We start from the raw sequence: 11,952 nt of genomic DNA on the forward strand, positions 1-11,952 counted from the left end.
TATATATATATATATATATATATATATATATATATATAAATTTATGTCTGAATAATTCCATCATTCATGCGATAAAGACGTATGGCGATTTGTGGGTCATACTCATGACGATTATTGGACAACCGGTATGTCGATATTGCGATAATTCGTACATTTGCACCTTATAATTTTTACGAAGAATTTTCTCAACAATGGCAGTAGATGTAAAAATTTTAGAGTAACGTTTTTATTCATCACAAAGAATGATTTAAAATAATTCAAAATAATAGTGTTTCACTTTTCAATCTGAAAATTATAAATTTGTAAAGTCAAGTGTTTAGGTTAATGTGACTATTACTGAGTCAACTACCTTATATGTTTTCTTTACACCTGATTTATCTCATTATTCTATTCATAAAATTGTTAGGATATTATGATTATCAAAAAAAATGGTTTCTGAGATATTTAAAGTATCATGTCAATTATATGTCAGAGAAATGTATTTATAATATCTTGCAGATTATTGATTTTTTTATATTTCTAATTTAACTTACTTTTACATGCAAAATGGTTATAGAGAAATCATATTAAAAAAAATCACATAATTCCATTTTAAAAAGCGCAATGAACATAAAATTGCGTCTCTCATCGTATCCTGTCTAGAAAAGAATAACGTGATCGTGATTAAATTCCTCTCAAAACAATTGCACTTTTATAGAAATCATTTTTTTTTATTTTTGAAATATATTATTGATGTAAAAGTTAAATTGAGACGTTTTGTATATGCGCGTGCACGTGTGTACACTATTAGTAATACTATTAATAATACTATTAAATAATTATTACATTATAATCCATATATATTGATCCTTAACTCCTGTTATCTGCTGATGCATATAGATGGATCTGTTTTGTCTTCCGTAATCTGCATTATTTTTGAACAGATCAGAATATAATAAATGTAAACATTCATTGACTCGATAAAATCTAGAATTTATGCATCTGAAATAAAAAAGGCTTAGTTACATCTTTATTAATTATATATGCATTATATATGCATTATGTATAAGCAATAAAAGCATATTAATGCTAATAGCGCTAATAAATAATCAGAAGTCGAACTAAATTAGAATTTTTTTATTTTTTATGTCTCAATATAATATTATACATATATAAGGAGCAGAATTTCAAAGGTTATGTCCAAAATTTATAATTCAGTCATTTTAATCTATAATTTGTTTTCAGAAAACGAAAAAGAAGGTCAGAAAACTACGCGCTTTACAGATAACAATTTGTCAACAATCAGTAAACTAAGAAATGTTAAACGAAAATACTAAACAAATGCTAAAAACATTAAACAAATTCATTTTATTAAGGGGATTTTTACGTTTTAAAAAAGAAAAAATTGACTTTTTTACTTTTTTTAAAAATTTAGTCTTAAGAATATCCCAGAAAAATTTTTTGAGAGAAATGAAAATTGTCCAAGGTATACGAGATAAAACGACGTGGTGTTTGTGGCCGCTTGATTGATTCAAATAGCGCGCACTAATCAATTGCAGTCACCATTACTTATGTTCAACCATTCTAAATCATTCTAGAACGTTTTTATCCAATAGAGTAAAATTCCATTTCCTTCTGAGCGTTACTTTCGTTTCTAACGGAAAACGGAGTAGTACTTGTTCTAAAATATTTCAAAACTTTATTCACTTTTTTCCCGAAACTCTCTTTTCAAATATGATCATTACCAAAAAAAGTGAAAGTCCGACTGACTTCTACTTTTACGATTATACTCAAAACATGACATCACTCATACTATAACTAATAATTTACATTAATTTTTGCTATTTTTTTTTTAAAGTCAAATAAAAGGAAAAATATGAGGAAAATTCTAATTATTTTTTCAAATTGTTGCTATCGTGAAAATATGCATATGATATTAATTATTCTAGATTGGGCGAGAATTACAAGTCCATTTAATATAAAAAAAAACTTTACTTTTGTTATCAGATCAACAAAACCTATACCTTGATTATCGTTGATCATATTCGTGGTGCAGGCCTAATTACAACGCCATCTTACTATTGTGTAGAAAATTAACACTACAAAAAAATATTTTTTTATACGTATTTTATATATACACTTTGTAGACTTGTATTACTTTTTGATTATATCTAAATTTTTACTTATTAAAAAAATTCTTAAAGAATGCCTCCAAAATCATCTCTCAAATGTAAAAATTCCCTTAAAAGACCTTTTGTTAAAACATCTTTAGTTAAAAGACCATGCCATTTTTCTTTTTCCTTTGGAAGTCTCTTTCCAGATATTCAGCAAGATATCAGGAAAATTCGTTATCCAGTCCGAATAATTGGATATACAAAAAGAATTTAACGGATATCCGATATTCTCTAACCTTTAACATATTATGCGAAGCATCCCTATATAATAATATAAATAAATTCACTTTATGTTAATCCGGTACTACAGTACATGTCCGGTCACTGGTACATTTACCTTACAGTCATTTTTATACGAAAAGTGTAAATTTCCAATTCCAATTCACTTTTTGCAAAGACTTTACCTAATATTTTCTTGATTAAAACACGCAAAAATCTATAACAGTGAATTCAAAACATGACATTTCGCGTCATTTCGTCATATTCCAATTTAAAACTGTGAAATTACATCACTCATGCTTCCTTCACAACCGTCAAAGTCGAATCGCGGGGAAAGAAAAATTTGGGAAGAACGTAAAAATTTTACAGCAGAAACAAGTTTTATACAGTTGTACCTCCGGGGTCGTCCAAATATTTACATGCACACTACGAGCACAAAGATGAAACTTTTATCTGGAACTTTTATACGAATTTTTTGAAACACATTTCTTTGACGCAGGACACTTTGGATGTGAAAATCTGTTTTATTGCAGGAGGCATAACATCTGATTCAATCGTATCATAACTACTTATCAACAAGCGGCGCGGTTCTCCCTAACAGCCAAGAAATTACTTTTACTGTTAGTTTTGTCGTTTTTATTTTATCGTTACCTTTTATGTTATAATTTTATTATTATTTTTGCTGTTATTTTTCATGACGTCATATCAAGATCAAGTTTATTGGAAGTGGAAATTTTGACCATATGTTTATTCGATTACATTATTCAACATTTTCTTCCTTCGCAGCGTTTTCTAAAGATGCACATCTGTTATAAATATTTAGCAATGAAAAGCAGTGATTAATTATTTATTTTAAATAATTATTATTTAATATATTTTTAAAGCTCAACATAAATATTATATGTACAATACATGTTTTGTGCAGACAATACAGAAAACATACATACGTTGTCAAAGTCATGGTCATTGATGGACATGGATTTCATTTTTCATATGTTACCAAAAGGTCTTTATATGTTTCACACTGTAAACATTTTGACGTACAATGTCAATAAAAATAGCTTACAAAATAAATGTATACACAGGTATAATACTAACCCAAGGATAGCTGTAGAAATGAGAGCACTTAATATAATGATGTTTGACGAATAATCGTTTAGAAATTCTAAATAAAACACAAGAAAAAAATTGATGAAATTGATGTCCACATTTAAAACAAAAAAAGCAAGAAAATTCCAATATGTTAATTGATAAAAAACATATGCAATCTATCCGATTATTATTCGAATTATCCAGTTCCGTAATCTTTGGTAGTCCTTTGGTTCTCCGAGAGCTTCCAACGTGTCGTCTACTATAGCAAGTTCACGTAAGCACATTTTCAATTCCTTTAAAAAAAGTCATATTTATCGAATATGCGACACAAAAAAAAATTATTATACATTTATATATGAATAAAAATTGTATATATTGTAATATTGCAAAATATACTGGAAATGTGATAGATAAAGAGTTATATTATAATAATGTAAGCATTAAAGTGTGTGTATTGATCTAAAAATTTTTTTTAATTTAATTTAGTTTATTGCTCTATGAAAAGATTACAAGTTAACAGAGTAATAGATATGAACATAAAATACAACAGACTAAAGTAGCTTGCAAATAGTTAGGCGTCAACAAAACTGCTGTTACAAAATCTACCAACAACAAAAAACTGGAACTAGCAAGGGACACTAAGCAACTCAAAAATTCAAAAAATTCTGAAATTTTGTATACAAATAAAGTAGTTCATCTGTAACACGAAATTATTTTTTATTCGTGCGAAATTACAGTTTCAGGAGGTGAAATACTCTTTTGAAAAAAAATTTTTTTTCTTTTGAAGCGAATATTGTCGAAACTATAAGAGATACGAAAAAATTTCCAAAATAAGAATTGAATGGTTTCAAGAGTACTTTACTATAATAAATTTTTTTAAATTATTTATTTACTTTTATACTCCCACTCGCATCTTTCTCTATTTAGAAAATGTTTCTAATTTTTATATAACGCAAATCAAAGAGCATTAATGCTAAATAATAATGCTGAAAACAATAATGTATATTATAGTTATGTTCCGAAGAACATTTTTCAGATATGAAAATATTTACGTATACGCGTTCTGTAGGTATTCGCTTCATACTGCGTTGGCTATGTGAGATAGTGTAAATGGCAAATACAATACAATTCACCAACATAGTATCAATACAGTAGGATCTTTTAAAATATGAGCTTTTATATAACAACAACAGCAACAGTAATAGTATAATAACAGTGTGTCAAACCTAAAATCAAATATTTTTATGATATACATAAAAGAATGTACAAAATACTTCAGATAATTAAAAACAAAGTATGAATAAAGAAATTGTTATTTTTATAAAATATTGTTCATTTTAATTTTGGCTTTTGATAGAGCAACCAGTTGCAACTTGAAAAAGAAAAGATATTATATGAATAATTCCGCACAAACAAAAAATAGTTTTGTGTTTCAAACAAATTACACTATTTCACAATGTTTCAGAATTTTCAGAATTTTTGAATTGCCTAATCTTCCTTGTAAGACCGCGATGCAATAAGTGGTGAAGCAATAGTTAAAATTATACGCATGCACGCGCGCATGCACACACACACACACACACACACACACACACACACACACACGTGCGCGCGCTCGCAAGCAACTACACACATTTCAGTTACATCAATCTCTTTTAATTATGATAGAGATAACTTGATGTATTCAGTTTGCAAGCGTCTGTCTCTAAATTTCTGTCTCTTTCTATGAGTATCGTTTGAGAGACAAAGTTTCTTTCCTTGTTGACACACATCGTAGCATCTTAGGTTTTATAGAAAAAGAAATCTAAAGTATATTAAACAAGGAAAGTTTAACTAATTTCACGATGCGAAACAGGTCAGTATTCATATTCGATTCCATTTAAGACTGTCTTAAATACAATCTTAAGATGTCATAAGTCAATCCGAGGACTCTATTAGCATCTTAAGACATTATTTAAGACAGAGACTGTTTTAAAATAAAAACAGAATACCGCCCCGTGTTTCGCGTTTTACAATTGGTAGCCTTTGTCTCTAATGTGACATCCATAGAAACTCTGATAAATTTTTATGCCAAAAGTACGCCTTTCTACTTCCACTGTGGCACAGAATTAAGAATGTTAACATAGAAATAACTACGTCAAGCTACGCGAAAGATGTAAAATGGCATACTTGGACCTAGTTAGGCATAGAAAGTACGCCAAAGTACACACAATTAATAAACATTATTTCTTGAACTATGCCAAACTAATTTTTATTCTTTTGTAGTGTTTCAAGAAAGTATGCCATTCTACGCTTTTTTACACAAAATTATTATATATTCTACAATCTGATAGTTGAGCACAGAGCTAATAATGGCAAATTATGTGTTTTTACATGAAAAATGTAAAATGACGTACTGGACCTAATTTAGGCATAGAAAGTATGCTAAAATACACTCAACTATAATTACATCGTAACTATCATTACTTCGTAAACTAACTCGCGTTCTATGTCGAACTCCTCTGATCGAACTAATCTGATTTTCATTTTTTCGTAAGTATTCGGAAAAAGTATGTCATTCTACATTCGTACAAAGGCATGAATCGGTTTACTTTGGTTTATAGGAATAAAATTCTACGCCAAACTACTTCCAAACTAGTGTTCCAAACTGCGTATTTAGGAGTTTTATATAGGATAGTTTTTGTCGTAATTAGGAATAGTTTTTGGCGTACTTTGGCATAGAAATTTTTCCGTCAGAGCAAAAATTTAGAGATTTAGAGAGAGATGCTTGCAAAGCACTTCATGTTATCCCTTTTACCATGCTCTTACTTTACAAGTATGAGTTACTTATAATGATCGAGGGATTTCTGTTCGTGCAAGTTTCTTTGAATTTTTCGATAATTATAAATTATAATACATTTTATTTTCCAGAGATTTAAAGAGAGATGCTTGCAAAGTGAGCACATTATGTTATCCTTTCCACTATGCTTTTACTCTACAAGTATTATTTATAATGACCGAAGGATTCCTGTTTGTGCAAGTTTCTTTGAATTTTCGATAATTACAATTATACTACATTTTATTATTTTCCAAAAGGAAGTTCTAATATTTATTCTAGAAAGTTGAAAGTATGTTGGTGGAAAGTATATTGGATTTTTAGAGATTGTTTGAATTATTCTGAATAGATAAAAAAACGAATAGATTTTAGTGACTCATGTTTGTATGGAGACATCAAATTGTAGCTTGGATATAGTAAGGATTAAGTACTGTGAGTAACGCGATGAAACGCGAGGCAATAGAACGGAAGAGGACAAAAAGAGAGAAGTTTTTATCGATAGAGAAGAAGAGAATTAAAATATTTGACTGAGATGTAGGAGAAAGCGGCATGCTTCGTGGAAAGATGAATGGAGAAGGATAAGTAATCTTGGTACCTAATGACAAGAGGGTTAAAAGTGGAATGAAGCTCAGAGAGCTCTATATTTGCGACGCTTCCTTCAACTGAAGATATAGAGAATATAGAGGAGCAAGGAAGAAAAACAAAACAGCACAGGTGAAAAATAAAATTGCCATATTCTAAGCCAGCTCTCTGATAATATTGAGATATGTGGTCGTATTTATGGACGCAATAAGAGAAATGTAAGCAAGAATTTTGGATATACTGTACACGATTAAGGAATTGTTGATTAAGAATCGGAACGTAGACGACATGGCATAATCAAATAACGAAATAACGAGTAATTGAGAAGTGAGAAATTTTTGAGAGCAGAAAAGGTGAGTAAAGAATAGGAGTAAAGAAGACATAGACCGGTGTAAGCAGTGGGACACTTGACAGCCACATGTGATACGAATGTCTATGAAGAGTCAACAGGGATACCAAGAATCTTAATAGAGAAGAAGCGAGGAATTGAAACGGAATTAAGAGAGGGCTATAGACAGAGTGAAGGCCTGTGAGACCTTTGGGATTTTTTTTAAATATATAAAGTCAGGTTCAATTTTGTTTTATGGTGTCTTAAATTTATTCTATCAGTACTGAAGTACGTAAAAAATCCTTTTTTGTCTCGGTTATTAGAATTAAAATAATTTTACAAAGGGTAACCTTGAAGGGTAACTTACTTTTGCTTGTTAATAATGAATCGACTATATGCGCTGTCCGAAAAAAAAAAATAAAAAATTATGATAGTAAAAAATGAATATAGCTATAGCCGGATATAGGGAAAATTACAAAATCGCAAGAAGTAACAAAATGAACATGTGAATCTTTTTTTTAATTTGGCTTTTTCTATGTTACAAAAAAGTATAAATTGTATTCGAATTGTAAAATGTTTATTAATTAAAAACGGGTTAGTTTTCTAAACAAAATGCAATTTACACTAAATCAATGAGTCGATATTTTTTTATTTGCTGTCAACCAGGTTGAAAAAAACGTGTTTGAAGTTTTATTTTCAGATTAGCTCTTCCTATTTAAAAACGCTTCTTCGTCGATGCTGGAAGCAGTTCCAGCGCATCATCGTACAAAAATTGCTTCACAAAAATTGCTATATCATCGTCAATTTTACGAATACCTTTTTAAAACTTGGGATATGTATTCTTGATATACGTATCTTTCAAAAACAACAAAATTTGAAAAATCGATTTTTTCAAAATTTTATGAAATATCAAGGGATTGAATACGGGATAATTTTGAGAAACGGACAATTAGCAAGGATGATTTACAGGATTTTTAAATGCAGCAAATTATTAGTAGATCATTTGGCAATAGATCTTAGATCTTTATTTAAGTCGGAACTGGCTGCTAAAGCATCGAATGGGTGAAAGGATTTGAGAAGAATTACTTCACCTGCGTACATAAAGAGCTCGAAGAACAGAGATATATCAGAAACAAAAATATTAAAAAAGTAAAGAGAGTCCGAGAATGATACTTTGAGGTATTCTAAAAAGAACGATAGAGAAAGAAAAAAAAGAAAAGGATATATGAGGACTTACTGCGTGTGATTTGTAAGGAATGAGCAGGTAGTAAGAGGGGATACTGCATAGCTTGAGTTTGATTAAAAGTAGGTCATGGTTGACAGTATCGAAAGTCTTTTTAAAAAATTTTTTATAATTTTGTATCTGTCTATAATTGTGAATTTAGGACTCCTTTAATGCTCTCAATTAAAAATATTATTATATAAGAGATAAGTAATATTAAAAGATAAAGTATTATTATATAGAGACCAATACATTTTAAAATTTTTACCTTAAAACGACAAAAGCTGATGAGAATTAATATAATGTGGAAGAACGGTATAAACCAGCATAGGCTTATAAATTTAGTCTTCGAATATTTCAAATAAAAGAAGTACATAGGAAAGCTACATATGATCAAAACATACAAGAAAGAGAGATATGGCCTGGGTTGTCCACGAGGATATTCGAACATGCCTAAACTGAAGAACGAGCCAAAAGTCAATAATGGTGCCAGCGCTCTTTCTAGCGTCTCTGTCATAGTTTTTGAGTCGTCAGCTAGAATTTTAACTGAATTAGTTCTTGCTGCACAATTCACAAGCACGTTTTAATATTTTTTATAAATTATAAGATTTTCAGATATAATTTTTGCAGGTAAAGTTCCTCTAGGAACTTTGGGTACTACACTGTATGATATGTGCACTGTGGTATTTATATGCCGTTTAATTGCAAGTAGTGAACAACAAAATCGACATAGATAATCTAGATTAGATTACTTTCCTTTTCACGGAATTTTTATTTATTTAAATACATAGATTAAAGCCACTAGATGTGTATCGCTTGAGAGAAAAATTCATATTTTTATCGAAAACGATATCAAACAATTAATAAAATATTTAATAGTTATAATTAATCATAATATTGTATTATGATTTTTTTCATTTTTCGTTATCGTTTTATGTGTTTTAATTTTAATTAAATCGAGTAATGATAATTATCCACAATTAGATCCCATTTATTAATTGCAGATGAGTTTATTAAATGATTTAACCTTTCTGAATTTATATTCAACTGAGTGTGATATTGATTTTTTTTTGTGAAATCTAATGCTATTTACTATCTTCTATAAAAGTCATAAGTCAATTCTTATTATACTTTGAATGAATTTTTAAAAAATACCTTATTAATTTATGTCTCACGTTTTAGAATTTAAAGACATCAATCTTAAATATTTAGCGCTAATGAAAAAAAACTGACACTTGAAAGAGATAAAACAAATGCTAAACAATTTTGTAATATGCTTTATTTCATAGAAAGTGCTATAAGTATTTAACCCAGATAACATTGGCTAGAGGAATACTGGTTAGAATTTTAAAATAATGTCCAACTTAATCGCAAAATGTAAACAGAAAGGCAGAGTAATTAATTAGATGATAAGAGTACCCGCCAACTAAAAGTTAACTTACTTGCATTTTATGTAAAATGTTGCTATGATACTATTAGATTACTTCAGGGAAAATATATTTCTGTTTCCTTAAGATTAAAAATGAATAATTATAATGGTTTACTAGTAACGCTTTACTTTTAAACTATGATTGGAGATTTTTTGATTCTTTAGAATGTGATTCTGTTTGAAGAACATATTTCTCTTTTTACTCGGTATGATAGATATATTTTCTAATGGATTGTCCAGAAAATTCGTGCCGCAAAAGACTTAAATATAATAAATGTATACTAAAATTTAAATCTTCTGCGTTTCAATTTTCCTTCAAAATCGGCACGAACTTTCCGGACAACCCAATATTATAATTAGAAGACAATCATTTAGCAATCTTTATAAATCTGACAAATGTACGATCCTCCATCTGCTAAGTGCTTTCCAATTGCCTTATCCCTATACTTTTGTATATATGGCGACACAAATTGCATTTCAGTTGTCCATTATCATCGACAATACATCTGTACTATACATCTGTATTCAGCCGAGGGCTGTATAAGCTTGTTTTCTGATGACATATTACTAACAGTGGCAGGTATAAATGAATTTGGAGCAGTTAAGAAGCCATTACTTTTACTTTTTTTTGTTTCATACACAAACCGAAAAAGCTACATTTAATCTAACTCTATCCCAAACGGATAGATCTCAACCATGCACAGTGTATACATTTTGTTCCAATTGAATCGTGCACAATGCCACACTTTGTGCATTTCTGTGTTTGTATTAAAATATGTTAAGTATTTGGAAAGCACCATATGACTATACCCTCGTGCTATTGTCGGAGATTTTTCGATTGTACTTAATTTAGAATGATAATATTGGACGAATGTAGCGTAATTTTCAAATTATAGTTGATGATTATTTTCTCGCTAAAAATTCCAAATATGTCCGTACATAAATTTGTATATCTAATCTTAAATGTGATTTCTTGTATTGGAAATCCTGTTATATCCAAAATATATTTGGAGTTTTGCAAATAAGTTCCACGTCAACTCTTATCTACGAATCTTGTTCTGTTCGATGCATATTTGGAATTCCAAATAATTTAGTTAATTTAATTTTTTTCCAAAAATTTATTAAATAAGTCGGAAAGATTTGAGCTTCGATTGAACTAATGGTAAAATATCAATTTCTTGTTCGAAAAATTTTTTAATTTTACATTTTTAACATTACAGAATAACAAGTATTTAATGATTAATTTTTTTGTATGATCTCATCGCTTTTCTTCGCGTCAGATAGATGCCATGGTTTGTACCGATGCAATAGAAAGTCGAAATTATTTTCATTGTGAAGAGTTATTCTTCATTGCCTTCCGTAAAACCGATTTGCAAAGTCTAATTGGCACCGTTGAAGATTCTTATTACAGGATAGGAATTAATCTTGTATTTTCTAAATATTTCTCGGAAGTAATTTGCCAATGAATCAATGACAATTATTGTATATTTTAAAGTCAAGTTGCGAAATTAATTCAGTGGTATATTTTAGAATTCAATTTCAGTCTCTTTTTCTTATATTTACGTCGTTCTCTTATACTTTCAACTATTAACAAACGTTAATTTAATGGTGATTACAATGTAAAATAAATAATTATTTGTGAAGGAATTTACACTGAAGAAGATCCGAATCAAAGAGCGTAACGTTTCTGTGATATGGATTATTTCAGATAATAAAAATATATATACACAGTAACTTTGTCGGCTCATATTGGCATATTTTAATTTTAATTTCACTTTCTTAGTTTTACTAAATGTTCTTTTATTATCTTTATCGCTATAATGCTAATAATATTGTGTTAATAATAATAATATTGTGTTAATAACAATAAGACTTTAGTATTATATGATAAATATAGATAAAATGATTATTTGTTTAAATCGAAATTATTAAATGAATAAATTAAAATATTACAAATTGTTTGCTTACTTTTTATGACTATTTTAACAAGATTACGAATATGTATATATAATTCTTTAACTACTGGTTGTTTTAAAAATCATTTTTATATATTGAACACCTCGTCATCCAGGGTATTGATTAATTTAGTAATAGCAGTTTAAATATACATAT

At 28.8% G+C, this 11,952-nt stretch overlaps 1 pseudogene; it reads right to left on the minus strand.

The window, feature by feature from the left end:
- Positions 1-11,952, minus strand: part of LOC105623645 — a 100,578-nt pseudogene that overhangs the window by 46,357 nt on the left and 42,269 nt on the right.

This window comes from Atta cephalotes (assembly GCF_000143395.1).
Source record: "Atta cephalotes unplaced genomic scaffold scaffold00061, whole genome shotgun sequence".
NCBI classification, from domain to species: domain Eukaryota; kingdom Metazoa; phylum Arthropoda; class Insecta; order Hymenoptera; family Formicidae; genus Atta; species Atta cephalotes.